The sequence below is a fragment of the Puntigrus tetrazona genome, chromosome 7, assembly GCF_018831695.1.
Source record: "Puntigrus tetrazona isolate hp1 chromosome 7, ASM1883169v1, whole genome shotgun sequence".
In the NCBI taxonomy this organism is placed as follows: domain Eukaryota; kingdom Metazoa; phylum Chordata; class Actinopteri; order Cypriniformes; family Cyprinidae; genus Puntigrus; species Puntigrus tetrazona.
Window position 1 is genome coordinate 20659868 of NC_056705.1, and position 11666 is coordinate 20671533.

At 40.7% G+C, this 11666-nt stretch overlaps 1 long non-coding RNA gene across 1 annotated transcript in view; it reads left to right on the forward strand.

The window, feature by feature from the left end:
- The window catches only part of LOC122349167, a 54967-nt gene extending 52369 nt beyond the window's left edge, over nucleotides 1-2598 (forward strand). Inside the window, exon 5 of the long non-coding RNA XR_006251430.1 lies at nucleotides 2520-2598. This is a non-coding gene — a long non-coding RNA (uncharacterized LOC122349167). The remainder of the gene's footprint in view (nucleotides 1-2519) is intronic.
- The last annotated feature ends 9068 nt before the right edge of the window (nucleotides 2599-11666 follow it).

Sequence of the window (11666 nt, forward strand, 5' to 3'; positions counted from 1 at the left end):
ACTAAAATGCTTTTTAACCATACTAACTGCTTACTGTTTATTTTGTTTTGAGTTTTAGTTGTTCTGATTTTCTGTGCTTATTTAAAAAAAAAAAAAAAAAAGTCAAAAAGGTTTTGTTTTTAAAAAGTGGGCTAGAAAATTTGATGGGAAATGAAAGCCCATAAGATGGCTTGATTCCGATTTTGTTTTCCTGCACAAGTGCAATCCAATCGCAATCACTTCCTTCCTCTTGTGCCCAGGGCATTATTGGGAGACTGAATGCAATTTGAATGACTGCTGCAAGAATCTTCCATTATATCAGATGATAGCCAGGAGCTGTTGATGTATTCGCTCTTATGTGTTTACTTATTTGTCTGAGTTTGTGTGTGTGTTGGCTGAAGTGTGTATGTGTTGTAGTGACAGTGGTTTAGAGCATCAGCGGTTTCCCTCACTAAACCAGTGTGGTTTGGGCCGCGCTGCAACTGCATACCTAATAAATTTTACTGCTGAGGTCTGCCAGCGGCTGCGTCCCCCAAACGAGAGCTGACACACACACACACACACACACACTGAAATCCCATCTGCTTTGAATGATGAGAGAGGGCACTCTTTTTAAAGGTACTCCATTGCCCCCCAGTAGTCTGGCCCTAAAGGTGACACCTCAACACCTTTGTCTCCTAATCATCTCTGGCCCTCTGACCTCAGGGGGACAGCACAGGGAGCATGGCTCTGTGAGGGGAGCCATTGCTGTGTATAAGTGAGCGCTGAGGGCCCCGGAAAAGATATATTTAAAAATACAATAATTTTTTTTTATATTATATAAATAATTGTTTGAAGTAAATCATAATATAAGCATAATATGAATTTTACTGAACTTGCATATTGTTTGACTTTTTCACGAAAACAAGTTTGTCAGTTTGTATTTGTATATATGTTGGTTTCGTGCATTGGTGAAAAACATTCACATGTGCTTGTGTGTGTATGTGCATACTTGTAAGGATAAAGTGCATATTACTGTAAGGGTATGCTGATTTTTCATAACACTGAATATAATGTTTTGGTATGACAACAGATATGATAGTTTAGTTATACTTGTGATACATGATGCTACAGTGTGGCCCAGGAACAACAGCTGACTATGAAATGTTACTTTTCATTAAAGATGAGATGTGCAGTGAGATGTGGATATTGTTATAGCGTCCAATTGTAAGTAGGAAAAAACATCACAAATAAATTTTTCCTCATTGATTATATTCAGTACTGTAGAGGGATGATAGTGATAGAAATGTCAAGCTATGTAAAAAAGTTCAAATGTTTTTTTTTTTCAATGTGTAGTATTTCATTCTATTCTATTTTTTAGCGTTTTTCGAGTTCATTTGACTTTGTGTTATTTTTTCTCCTGCATATTAATAGTGATTAGGTGTACAAACATTTAAAAAAATATTTATTATATTTTAAACTGAAATGCTTATTAACAACTTATTACAAATACTTGTGCCAAGAATCTCTTTTTAAGCCTTTTCTTTTTAACCTCCATACAGTTACACCACTTAGACATTTTTATGTGGAAATCTTTTTAATATTATTTTATGGTGTATTTTAATATGAATTTATTAGATTAACATTGTTAAACGCGCATAAAAAAACGCGAAACTACAAAACCTGGATTAACAGTGGCGAGTTTGCTGCAGATTCTCTATCTGGACACCATCACCAGAATAATAAACGTATATCTCGATTGAACTGTGAGCGTGGAAACAGGCATGGTCAACTGACGAGATAAACTGGACGTCTAGGGTGAAGCTCATCAATGTCAAGAGCTGTTAGAACAGAACAGACCAGTATTAGACTCTGATGATAGGGGCCTGTTACTCTGTGGTGCTATCACGTTTCAGAACATGAGAAAAATAACATTTTAGCAAGGGGGTCAGGTGGAGAAATGGCACCTCTAAATGAGGGTTAAGGCCCTATCATTGTCTGTTATAGCGCAGCCTCTCCCTCCTCAAATAATAGCACTGACCTTCGCGGGCTCTGGGCCTGTTAGGGCTCTTGGCGGTGGAGAGAATCCATTCACAGGGGCCCCTCCGAGCAGCACCGCTCCAAATGGCTTTTTCTTCCCCCGCACAATCAGCTGAAACAGCTGCTGAATGAAAACACTGATTACATAAGAAAGGTCCTCTACTGGAGATAAGACATCCACCTGAAGACGAAGGACATCATTCGCTCTGTCTTCATCTCTCCTTTTCTGTCTTTCTCTCTCTCTCTCTCTGTCTTTTTCGCTCTTTCTTTTCAGCCCTTATCTCCCCTTTTTATTCAGTCGCGCAACCTTTTCTCTCTGTTTTTTTTTTTACTCTGCGACTGAGAACTTGATTTGAAATATGTCAGTTCTGAGACTAGATTAATATGTAAATGTCTGTACATTTTTTAATTATGTAAGATTAACAGAAACTCTGAATAATCCTTCAGGGAGCAGCTTAGCGTTTCATGTGAAACACTTATTTCACTGATTCTGTCTCTTTCTTTCTTCCTTTCTTCCTTAGACTTGGTGCTTTCTTTTTCTTCGTTTCCCTTTTTGTTTTTCTTTATCTTGTTTTCTTATGTAGGCAATGCAGACCAAGGAAATATCTCTCCGATGTACCATGTTTGGAACTGAACAAAGTACTAAATAAAGAATGACATCCATAATACATTTGAGAATGAAAAATAGAACCTTATTTCCCTTGTGTGTGTGTGCGGCATATATGACAGTAAAGAACAGTTCTATTGATCTGGAGTTTCATTAGGTGAAAGCACCTCGCTGTGAAAGAACAACCAAACCTCTATCAGCATTACAGAGCAAAGCTGAGACGGGAGGCATTTGAAAAATATATATGCCATTTAAGTAATTATTTAAACGCACCTCGCAGAATGCAAATGAATTGGCTCCTGCAAGCGGCTAATTGTAATGACCGCAGATCACATTCTATTGCTTGATTGAGTCTGAGTGGAAAGGCAGACTGAAACATAAACACACAGCTGTGCTGACAGCGTTAACAGGGACAGTCTGAGCAAAAAGGAGGTGCTTCTTTCCCGGGTCACATTATTGCGATGGAGCGCACAGCACAGTGCCGCTTTGTGGTGCGGAGGAAAAGTGCTGTGGATCTCTTGCTTTCTGAGCCACAAAAGCCTGCTGGGATCGACTAAACAGAGTGGAAAAATACATGCTATTTGCAGTATGGCAGCAGAAACTTTTTCAAAATATTAATTGTTATACAGTATTGTTTTTAACGGCACTAGATGCATATAGAAACATCTATGTATTTTTATAGCCCATAGAGAACACGTAACACAGGCTTCAAAAGCTTTCCAAGTTAGGAGCTATCAGAGGGGGGCAGACAACCTCTTCCTAATGTAGTTAGGAAATAATTTTGCTTATGTGCATAAAATAAGTCCTTTATTATTACTGGCAAAATGGGGAGTTGTAGAAGTTTTGGCGAGCCGCGATTAAGCGGATATATTACCGTCACAATCTTGCAAGTCTTATTCAAGCACCCTGTTCCTGCCGTGAAGTGTTCTGGAGATAAGAGGAGGATGCCAGGTCTCATCAATGGAAGCACTTATCTGAAGAGGAAGAGGGAGTGAGATTGAGCTTCAATCCACGATTGTGTATTATCTTAAATGCTTTGAGGTATTTTCTATAAGAGCAACTCGACTGCTTAGGAATGCTTTTTATGTTTTGCCTGGGAGCGTCTCGGAGTTTCAGGCAAAAACAAACATGTGTGAGATTAAAAAAATTAAATTATTTTTTTTTTCTTACCCGTGACCTGATTTTCTAATCTACAAACAATACAACATTTTTTTTTTTTCTCAAAAATAAAATGTAAAAAAAATGATTCGACACAAGTATCTTGATTTGTTACTATAAATACAATAGCTAAAGTAAGCCATCTCATGCAGAAGTCTATGCCAATTCCAACAATATGCTCTTTTCACACAAGCTTAACTTTTGCCCTCTTTTCTCTTGTTGGAAAATGATCTGGAGGTGTAATCTTAAGCAGTCCTACAGATTAGGAAGCGAACGAGTTAGTGAAACTCTCGCAAAACTTATTTAGTCTGATTTGTTTATCTCGGAAATGAAGCAAAATTTTTCCGATAAGCATTCCCTGACGGAATCCTCTTAATTCATTGTAAAAGCACAAAGAATGGGGAGTGTTTTTAATGCCGGGACAAACCGACTGCAGAGTGCAGATCACACACTACCTGAGCCACGGAGATTACACTATTGTGCAGAGGGAACGTTATCACAGGCATGCCAAGCACAGACTCCCCGGTGTAACGGCAGCATGCGAACAGGACCCTCGAAACTGCTTAAAGAATACAGTTTGCTCACAGGATTTATCTACTTCACGCTCTTTATGGACTCAAATCAAAAGGTGACCCCCTATCACTGATATATTTGGATGTACCCCCATTTCCAGCCTCGTGTATCCGGGTGTGTTTTCCTCTCCTCTGGCCTAAAATAGGGACAAATCGCACAAGAGCCTCTACGCTGAAACGTGAAAGCAATAAAACGCATGCGAAAACATAATCACAATGTGTGATTCATTGAACACGGAGCCAGTGTGGCCGGGGTTAGACCACCACCCAGCAGTCCTGGCTTAAACCGTCACATAAACATAAGCAATCCTCAAAACCAGAGAATAGAGAATGTGGGAAACCACTACTGCATGCTAGGGATTTAGTTTGGGCTTAGTGGCATAAATGCTGGAAATATGTCACTCTAATGATATTAGACTCTAAAAGAGAAGAAGAGCTAGACTTTGCAATGAAATATTAAAAGGAAATCTGTCATCACTTGCTTACCCTCTTGTCGTTCCAAACCTGTATGAGTTGGAACACAACAGAAGGTATTATTTATTTATTTAATACAAGGAAGAAAAATTCTGAATGTCTTCGTTTTTTCATTCCATTTTGGCATGACACGAGGGTTAATAAACGATCACAGATTTTTCATTTTTGGATGATGCGGTCCCTTTAAGAAGAATTTTGCTACACTTTTTTCTTTTCTTTTCTTTAACAACACTTTTTTCTTCTGAAATGACATCTCTGTTATATTTTGGCTCATCCAAAATTTTATTTTTGTTCTGTATTGCTGTGTTTATAACATCATTATTGTGGTTGACATTTTAGTGTGGATGCCTAAAGAACGGTGGCGGTACGACGGAACGCTGTTTCCTGGCTAAGCTGCTGTGTCTGCACTCTGACTGCGTTCCTGCTATTACATAATTAAATTTGGACTTGGATGGTGCTTTTTAAGAGATTATGGCAGCATATGTTGCTTGAAAACGCGCCAGGCTCTCAAATAGAGAGAGAAAGCGCGAGCGAGTTTATTGAAAATCGGAAAACACTTTGGTGCCAATAGTTAATGAATTGGTGTTATGATCTCAGGCCAAAGGATGCTGGTGCTATAAATTTGAATAAAGTCTGGGTGGGAAAAATAAATAAATCTGCGTATCAAAGTGTCAAGGCCTTATATTGCATATTCGGTGGATTTATGTAGCTCTGAACAGGCACATTTTGTGCCCACTTTATCACAGAACGAGAGTGACACTGTTGTTGTGTATGAAAACGTTGCTATCGTACAAGCTTCATCCCTTGTTTCTCTGCTCTTCTCTATACGCACATACCCACACATGCACAAATATATTCCAGGGTGTTCCTTCCTTCCCTTTGATACATTGCCCCTGTCATTCCACAGGCCAAATATATCATCTCCCTCTCCGCTCAAAGCCGTGCGGGGTCCGTTAAGGTTTAAGCGGTTATTCCAGTCATTATTGGCCATTAAATCCAGCGTGGGTCGTAAAGGCCCTGCCAGTCCGCTGTCTGCTGTAGAGGTCAGGTGCCCCGCGCTACTTTACGAGCTCTCTCGTGCATCAGAGAGTCCCCGTGAAGTTCCGCACCTCGACGGATAGATAGGCCACAGCCTGCCATCCATTACCCCTGTCAGTGGCTTCGTTTGTCAGCTGTTATAGCTCTCCGTCTCTACTGCTTTCTGCTCGGCCCTGATGCCTGGCCTGATTTAAACCTCGCTATCATGAGAAGTGACTCGTGTCTCTGTCGCTCTCATTACGCCGAGCTCGGTTATGACAATGCGGACGGCTAGAGTCTCTTTTCTCGCCTTCCGTCACATTTACAGCGTGTTTCTAGAAATTGGCCTTTTTACAGTCCCTGCGAGCGAGCGAGTCATTTCAGAGGCTCTGTGTTGTGTCCTCTTGCTGAGGCAGGGGAAAAATAATTGAGTTTATCTTCGGGTTTTAAGGGAGACTGACACACTGGGTTTTATTTGACTTTTTTAAAGAGATCTGCTCTTATGGGAGGTATTAAAGTCTCTGATTCCGGTCGTTAGACGCCGCCACAAGGGTGATTACTTAAAGCTGATAGGAACCAGATTATTACTTCACTTATACTGATATACAGCCATACACACAGGACAAATTCACATTTTATGAAGCCGTGCTGGAGTTCGTCTCTGATGAAAATTGCTTTTATCCGAGCGAGGGAAAAAATGAGAGGATGACACAGTGGTCTGTGTGCAGTAATCCCCTCTGTCTCTGTCTCTCCATCACTTTCTTACCGTCTCTCTTGCTTCACTACTGGAAGAGTAAAATTCATTTTCTAGGCAATCACTGAGGTCTTACTTTTAAGGGGGATCTATGACCGGTGAACTTATAATGTTTTGTTCTGTTTTTAATGTTTTTTTTTTAATGGTGATTTATTTGGAGTTCTTTGCCTTACACTTACACTTTTATTCAGCAAGAATGAATTAAATGTTTTTATTTAAGTAACAGTAAAGTAAACAGTAAAGCTGAACTGTTTAAAACATAATAAGAAATGTTACTAGATCACTGAATCAACGTTTTAGAATGATTTCTAAGGTGTAGTGTATGCTGAACATTGTGCCATCACATGAATAAAATGCATTTTAATATACACTCAATTAGGTTTTTTGACTTTTTTATTAACTGTTTTTTAATAATTTCCTACAATAATGCAGCCTCAAAAGCCGACTTCAAACTTTTGAGCGGTATGTCTTTGAAAAGACAAAAAGACAGCACCACAACAAGCCTAGTAATCATTGTAATATGCTCTAGACTCATTTTAGTTTCATTTTAAAACCCTCAAATATTACTTCAGCATGTCTCTCATACAATTTCTCCTTCAATGGACACACAATAAAGACAGAATACAAGTTTTACTAAAAATATTTACTGTTGTCGAAAAGAAACATACCGTGTTTTGTGATGTTTTCGACTGTGATTCATACATTCCGTGTTGTGTGAGGTCTGTACGAAACTGTTTAGTTTCAAAAGATTTTGCAGTAAATAAAGTGTTTATATAACAATTCAATTTCCTGTCACATACAGCATTAGAACAGGGTCGTTTAGGCCTGACGCCTGGCCTGATGCTAAAACCGGTATGTGTCAGTGACATTTGTGTTTGTGTGTGTGTGTGAGAGAGGGGGTGTGTACTAACACAACGCACATGGCAGGAAACTGTCCTTGTGTGCATTCGCTTTGCCCTCTTCCCTTAATTTGCCTGCTGAGGAGCATCACGGCAGCAACACAGTGATGACATCACGCAGCTGGCTGCGTTTGATGTGTCAGTCCTGAAGGAACCACTTATAGCAATTAGGATATCCTTGAACAAGCGTTTGTGAAACATTGGCTGGTTTTTGGCATTTGCCTCCTGTTTCTGCCTGCTAACTAGCGGGGTTTGATCTGTGATAATTACCCTCCCACCAGCTTCTTCACTCTGACAGTCCTCTTCCCCTGAGAGCCCTACACGCCCAGGCTACTCACTGATTGCATCAAAGTGACAGAAATTGCAACATCAAAAATAATAACTGATATTCCTCTGGCTTTGCCAGCCTTTGAATATTTCCTTTTAAATGCCTTCTAATTTGTGTCTCGCACACTGCAAGTGTGTGTGTGCGGAGCTTAAAGCAAATAAAAGCAGCGATAGGGCATTCATTATTGAACTACTATTTACATATGGCAGACTATTCTGTCTGAACTCACATGAAATGGAGATTTTCTAAGGCGTTTCTCCCTCTCAACATCACCACTCGGAGTCGTGCACTCTCTTTATCGCTCCCTCTTTCTTCTTTTTGTCATCTCCTTCTTTGTAGAGCCTGTTTCCCTCCCTGTGTCGCGCGGAGGCTCGTGAAGAGTTTCTAGGTGCAGACGTGTTTGACTGGTATCGGGGATGATCAGTGCCATTTGACTGAAATACGCAAACGAGATGTAATGATGAATCCGTATGTAAACAAAGACAAATCAAGGGATAAACAAAAGGAAGGGGTGCCGTTCCTCCTCCGGCTGAAGATAATAATTACGACCGGCTCCGTACGCTCGATTAACAAAACTTTGCGAAGGTGACCACAAAGCAGAAGCCATTAGAATTCACCTGCTGCAGCACGCACATATTCTCATCCTCCAACATCTTGTCCTATGTTGACCTTGCATGAGGATACATTAATAGCATTTATAATATATAATATCTGTCTTGTTCACATCGTGTTCTCGCTACCAGGGAGTCAGTAAGGCTCTCGGCTGTAATTACCGGCCGTAGGAAGTATAATTTGCAATGTCTCACATGCATGGCTGTCTCAACACAGATCATTTGCATTAGACAGTGCGGAACCCCAGGTACAGTCCCGACTCGAGATTAAAAAGGACAAGCGTGTGTTCAGACAGCCAATTGAGAGCGACAGTCAGCCAAGGTTTCACCAGGATGTGTGTAAAATCATCAGCGGTGCCACGGGCGGCCGGTGAGCCTCTTTAGCAGAATGAATTAAGAGTGTGTGTAGAACAGAGCTGGTTTCAGCGCTGACAAATGCTGATTTCCCTTGAGGTGCCTGAAAAGATCTGACCTAGTCAGTGTTTAAAACCATACAAAGAAGATGATAAATGTGGTACTAATGAGACTTCACAATTTCCCGTTCCGCTTTGCTTTGCTCATTTTGTTTTCTCTTTCCCCTCCCTCTCTTTCTCCATCTAGGTTTGTGATCTTACAGTGAGAGTGAGGGAGAGAGAGAAAGCATATCCTTTACATGCTGAGTAGATTATAGGGAAATTAAAATTAAACACACAATCTCATTGTTCTGCAAATTCTGCTGCTCTAAAACCTCCGTAATCTAAAATCCCGCATCCAAAATCCACCCTGTCAGCATTTATAGATATTATACTGATCCGAATATTCTTTGCTTTCATTCCCGTGTCTTTTGTTCTCTCGCTTATAGGAGAGGAGCGAGCATTTCCTGATACGCACAGACAAAGTGCGGTGCTTTGAAAGCTGTTTAGCACTGATTGGAGCCCTTTCTGCTCTCAGCCAGAGAGAATACCTCTTCAGGTGCCGGTGTCGAGCATCTCTGATACACGCTGCGCCTCCTCCGTGCTACCAGACCCTCCCCTGATCAATCAAGGTTGACAGAGAAGGCCTTTGTGCGACGCTCCCAGGAACAGATGTCTGCCTGAGAGAGCGCTTCACCTGAAGCCGCGCTGGATTACCCGTGGCCTCGCTTTGATGGATTAGCATGTACGGAAATTGCCCGATTATTGATATGAAAATATTTGCAAACGAGGGGAAACTGGTGACGCGAGGGGTGAGGGGCGCGGAGGCGCTAAGAGAGCTTATCAGCCTTCCTTCCAACCTTGTCCCTCGATTCCTACAGAAAGGGGAAAAAAGAAGAGGGGCAGAAAAGACAGATGAGGGCACGGGGAGGAGAAAGAGAGCTGCTGTGTGTCAGCGTGGCAGTATTCAGCTGCCCTTCATGAAATATTGTTCACCATTATATTAACAGAGCTGAGTGGAGAGAGATAAGAGAGCTTCTGAAATAGTAAGCAGAATGTCCCGAGGAGATATTTCAATCTTTATTCTCTGTCGCTCTCCCTCTCTTTTTCTCCCTCTCACCCCATCTTTTTCTTTCATTTAGGGGCAACGGGTGAATGTGAAATGTGCCGAGACCTTTATAAATGAAGACAGGGCCGGAGAAATGATGACATCATCAACTCCCACATAATTGCTTGATTTGTCAGTCTGTAAAAGGAGAGGATCTGTATTTTGGGCCGGGTGGGAAAGGGGGGGGGGGTTCCTTCAGGATCACCACTTTCATTACATTTTCTTAACTAGCCACAGAGAGAGGGCTAAGGGTTTGCACGCCTGCAAAAAATTATGTTGATCCTATGCATAATTATACAGCATGCGACAAGGCGTGCTAAATTATATAACTGAAATTACACATTTGGGAGTGAGATCAACCAGAGAGAGGCGTACCGTTTCAGGATGTTTGACCTTTTGGAGAGGTGATACTGTGACACGCCACGCTGTGGTGGAGGAAGAGAGAGAAAGATTATTTTAAAGCAGTAATTGCAGCTTCCATGACAAACAAAAATAAATTAAATAAAAAAAATAATGAAATATATATAAATGTAATTAAAACATAACTTTAATATTTGGTCAAAATACCACAATTAAGGAGAGAAAGATGTTCATCTGCAGTGTTATTAGTTACAAAAGTTTTATGAGAGGATATCATCTCTAAACCAGCTGAGGTACTTTTATTAGAAAATGAATATACATCAAATTTACTACAGTCTTTTAATGGTTTGATTGATACTGATTTACATATCAGCCTCCCTGAATTCAGGACCACAGTCTGCCTTAAAGTCTACGTGCTGAATTATAATTCATATGTGCTGGCTCTTATCAACCAACTAGATGCTGATTTCCAGATGAGGAACTAGACTCTTACCCAGACTCAGTCCTTACACACTCACACACACACACACACATTTCATAGCCATCCACAGGTTAATGAAAACAGCGTGTGTGCAGCGTGAACTCCAGAGGCAGGGTGACAAACACTGGTAACGCAAAAAGCGTGTGTTTTACAATTTCCCTTTCCTCGTAAAGGTCTGCTCGTAAAACTGAGAATTTACGCCCTTCATTAGAGCTAATACAATGCACATAACTCTAATGCACAACAATTGGGATAGCCATAAAGTAACTGCTTTATACCTCCTCAAAACTCTGACTCCTCAGTGACCCTCGGCTGGCCACAGTCAGGGCAGATAGATTTACAGCGAACCACAATTCTGCCTGATAGACCTCTGCCTTTTTAGGGAATTAGAAGTGCCAAAATGTAAAATGATTTAGATATTTATTTTGTGTACTCTTGTCAAAAAATATAAGTCTCCAAAGTACTATTTACAGTTTGCAACTCAAGACATTTTGCCGAGGACACGAGTTTGATTTACGGCTGGGCTCAGTTTTATAACCAGACACGAGGTTAAAAAGAAAGGCTGTTTTTATTTCAGCTGTAACTAGTCTGAAACTCCACTTTGGCTGAAATATTGAGTGTGAGTTACATTAAGGTTCAAGTCAAGAGTCAGTTACTTCATCAGTTACTTCTCTCAACCCTTCCTCCCGTAATAATTACGGGTAACTTTAGTCCCAGACAGAGCTTGGACTTCTTAAAACATTTCCTGGTGTCACTCCGCTTCAGTGTAATTGATAAACCATATGAACTGTCATACATTCATATGTTTGAGCCCAACCTTGTCCTGACATTTGGCCTCTTCTGGTTTCTTTCATGGTATGTCAGTGTCCTACTGTTGAACATGAAAACTTGTTCTTTTTTTTACTAC